This window comes from Fukomys damarensis, unplaced genomic scaffold, assembly GCF_012274545.1.
Source record: "Fukomys damarensis isolate Sample0158 unplaced genomic scaffold, DMR_v1.0_HiC HiC_scaffold_17, whole genome shotgun sequence".
Classification (NCBI taxonomy): Eukaryota; Metazoa; Chordata; class Mammalia; order Rodentia; family Bathyergidae; genus Fukomys; species Fukomys damarensis.
This window is the reverse complement of record NW_022900929.1, coordinates 40,209,807-40,214,037: the sequence shown is the minus strand read 5'-3', so window position 1 is coordinate 40,214,037 and position 4,231 is coordinate 40,209,807. Positions and strand designations below refer to the sequence as shown.

Sequence of the window (4,231 nt, the reverse complement as noted above, 5' to 3'; positions counted from 1 at the left end):
ATATTTTTTCCACAGAGTTAATAGGAAAGTAACAAAGAGATTCCAAGGAAGGGGACTGTTTTCCTTATTGAAAATATAGAAATTATTTTTCCAGTCATTGTTATGTTCCAATCTCTGTGGAATTTCATTTTTTCTGCCATGTCCTGTGCCAATTCTTTCCATTTGCTCTGGAGCATATCAGCATTCCAGATCCTGTATGGAGGTTGAGGATTATGTCTAGTAGATACTTAGCTATTGTGTCAGGTGAGGGAAAATTGAAAATGTTAATTGGTTTTCTTTAATGGAAGTAAAGTGAGTGTATCAATCTGTATCTTCTGTCATTTTACCTCTACTTAACTAATGTTGAAATTATCAAGCAGAATAATGAAAGAAATACACAAAAATGACAGACTATATCCACACCTACACACCCCTGTACTTACATATATATATTCCTAGTTTGTCAGTCAGCCAGAAATACAGGACGGTCTTTGAATAAACATTTATTAAAAAGAGAAACAATTGTTGAGTAATGTGCCTCAAGCATAAGTATGAATAAGCTAGTCACAAAAATGTAACAAGAGTCAAGAAAGTAAATTCAGACTTAAAGCAATTTCAACCTTTGCTTTCACCATAACTTGCTTGTGAATCATTCAGTTTTATGTCTTCTAACCTTTTCAGCAATCCCAGAAAGGCAGAGAGGTAGATTTCATTGCCTTCTGGGTGCAAATGAGGAAACTTCAACACAAAGTTTTAGCAGTGCTTGCTCAGACTCCTCTGTGGTTGGGCTGGCTGGAGTGCTTTTCTGCTGTTATCCTGGGACTTACATTTTAACTCAGTCATCAGCTTAAGACGTATAAAAATTGTTATGCTAGGCAAGTCATAGATTTAACGGCTCAGTGCAGGGGAAGTGGTAAACCACAAGATTTTGCCACTGCTCTTCACTGATGGCCCAAGGTGCCCCAATATCTCATGCAGGGCTACATATACTTGAGACACAAAGAAAGCAACTTGCTTCCAACCACTTGATTACTTGGGCACAGCTCTCCCAGACAAACAGGTACAGCACCCTCCCTTGCATAGTTGATGGCCTTTCCTGAAGGCTATCAAACATATCTGCTGAGACTGCACTAAATAAAATGGCTGTCACCAAGCCATCTGGTACATGTGAGCTTTCTTCCCCTTCCAAGATGCAAGTTTTCAGTTTGCACAGCACTTCAAATTCTTAATACAGTTAACTAAGTCATTAATATTTCACTTTCATTACCATGTATTAATAACACAAGAATTTAGAATGATCTTGTTCATCTAACTCCTAGAAAACAAATAATTACATTTGTGCATATTGATTGTCAAATAACTAAAGATGTTTAGCCTGGAGCTATGAGAAATTCACCAGCAGGCCCAGTTTTGGTTCTGAGCCATGTTCAAGGAATATCAAGCTGATGTCTATGAAACACTAGAGACAGCAGGAGAGAAGTTCTGGGAGTTAGAAGGGAAGGCCTTAAATGGACCAAGTACAAGTCTCCATTATCCCTTAGTTTCTTGGCTGTAGTTTGAAAATTTAGATGGACATTCAAAGCAAAGGTTAAGAATCCTTCTCCTTAGTGGTTTGTTTGACCGTGCTCTGTGTTTTACTAGGTGGCGGTCCAAGTCTGTTATCTTCTTTTTCTCCTTTTTATTTTGATTAAGGGTGGTAGGTTCTAAGCATGAAAAAGTGCCTTGGATATTGTTCAGTGATTCAATATATGCTCAAAAAAGAGTAAGTGTATGTCTATCAAGAGCAAGGCTAGGCTAGGTCACTGGCAACTTAGTGTGGATAAAGTGGCATTTTTCCTGCTTACTAATGGGAGGGACAGACAATAAACAAGTGAGAAAATTGGTAAACAAGTCAAGCCTTTGATAAACTCTGTGAAGAAAATACAATAGGTTGCTTTGATTTTTTTTTTTTTGATGTGTGATTTGTTGCAGTAGAGTGGAATGAGAACTCCTTTAGATGGGGAGAAAGAGGATACTTGGCTTAATGTGCTGAAGACAAGCAAACATAGAACTAGGGGCAGTGAAAAACGGACACAGGGAATAGTGACAAAGGCCATCAGAAGAAAACTGCTTAGCTGGCACTAGAAGTTTAAATAAAACGAGATGAATACAGAAAAGAGGATATCAGCTGAGGCTCTAGGCATAGGCGAGATCAAACTGTATAAGCAAGCTAATATAGACCATGGTCAGAAATGTGGATTTCCCTGTAAGTGCAGTGCAAATGCACTGAAACTTTGAGGAATATTAAGCAAGGGAGTAACATCAGGGGCTGAGAAAAGGATGAAAACCATGTTTCTGGGTTTAGACACCTGGTGGGCAGTGGTACTGGACTACCAGGTTAGAGAAGGCAAGTGGAGGGAAGAAGGGACAAAAGATTTCAGTTAGGAGACTAATCCTTCTATTACTTCATTGAAAGTAAAGTTTTATGCTGTTATCTGTTTCTTTTTGTAAGAGTCTTTTTTTGTCTACAACTTGTACTCTAACATTTTGGCTACTCTTCAGATTATGACACAGTGTATTAACCAATGTTATTCTCTATTTTATTATGACATTTTGTTTTTATAGAAGAGTATTTTATACTTTCTTAATATCTTCACATATTGCATTTGCATAAAAATAAAAGAATAAAATAAATGTACATACTGACATAAAAAAAGAAGAGTGACCTGAGGCTATATTTTCAGGGATCATTTCTACAGTTAGTGACTAGAGAAGTTTCTCTGATCTTGTAGAGTCCCAGAAACCATGAGGAGGAGGAGGCATAGTGTTCCTTCCTGAGCGTGAAGCTGGCTCTTGGTGTTACTTTGCTGTGGCTGCTACTTGCCATTGATGATCGTTCTTGCTCTCTCCCTGGAGAGAGTAAGGGGGAAGGAATGCAGTCTAAGTGGCTTCTGTTTAAAAAAAAAAAGAAAAAGAAGAGTGACCTTTTGTCTTGTGAGTCTGGCATGATGCAATTTGTGGCCGGTATCCCACAGTTTTAACTTGTTCTTTTTTCCCTTTCTCAAAAATGTATGTTTGTCTAAGAGAGCAACTGGGCACATCACTACATATAGTTCTCTTTTCCTCTCCTGGTTCATGTCCTTGGGGCAGGCATGAATGCTCTCAGCTTGCTTTTCGTGCCACCTTCTGCCGCTTCTTTCTTTCCAAAGTGGGATGTTGGTTCAGTCAACAAGGGTGTTTCTGCTCTTAACATCCTCCCCACCACTCATCACTATCCATTCCCCATTCCTAATTATCTATTACATAGTGAAGTTTCTTTCTGGAGAAAAGTTCCTCTGGAAAAATTCCAACAGATCACACTATGAATTTTACTCTCAGCCCATTCTCTTCTGCGCAGTGTGGAGCAAAGATTTGGCCGCAGCTTGTGTATAGGTGAAGACTCAAAAGCCTGATGATAGCTAAGCACGCTTGTGTTCAGGTAGGCTCACTATCTTTTACTTTCTTCATCTCTTGACTGAGATCTTGTCTCTCTCACCCAGAGGCATCAAATTTTACCAGCCAAATGGGCCTTAAACATCTATGAGGTTTTTCATGCTCAGTATTTTGTCTTTCTGCTGTTCTCTTTCACTCGTTGCTTGCTTCTCCCATACACAAAGCCTAAGTTAAAAATATTGAGCAAATTATCCTACTGTACATCACAATTCTTTCACTATGACTTTGCACATGTTATTCTTTCTACCTGTAACTTCATCTGACAATTAATTCCTATTCATTCTACTTTCAAATATAAATGCGTTATCTTCAGTGAAACCTACATTTCATTATCATCATATTTTAATTCCTGAGATTGGGTGCAGATTCAAAATAAAGCACTTGAATTTCTAGAGTTAAACACTGCTGATACCAAAGAGACAAGACCATCAGGTTTTATATTCTGGCAATGACAGCAGGAAAAGTAAAGCTTCAAGCTTTGGAGTATAAGACACACCTCTTTTTTAGGATTCACACAAACACCTCCCATTCCTACAAAGACTTCCCATTCTTCAGTTCTTTTGTTTGAACCTGGAGACCGCAGTCTTTTCTCCTTCCCCTGAATCTATGGAACTGTAGGAGAGGAATGTCCATGCAAAAAAAACCCTGATTTACAAGGGAGGAGAACACTCTTTCTCATAAGCAGATGGTCTCTATAGATGAGGGAATGTTAACATTAAAAACATATGCTTGCTACCAGAAAGAGAGAGAAACACAAAAGATAATCAGGAGGCACATGGTC

The 4,231-nt window shown here is 38.5% G+C and overlaps 1 non-coding gene across 1 annotated transcript; it reads left to right on the top strand.

Moving 5' to 3' along the window:
* Positions 1-2,686: 2,686 nt before the first annotated feature.
* On the top strand, positions 2,687-2,907 carry LOC117286676. Its single transcript, XR_004517819.1, has one exon. It is a non-coding gene; the product is annotated as a small nucleolar RNA U3 (small nucleolar RNA).
* Positions 2,908-4,231: the final 1,324 nt, after the last annotated feature.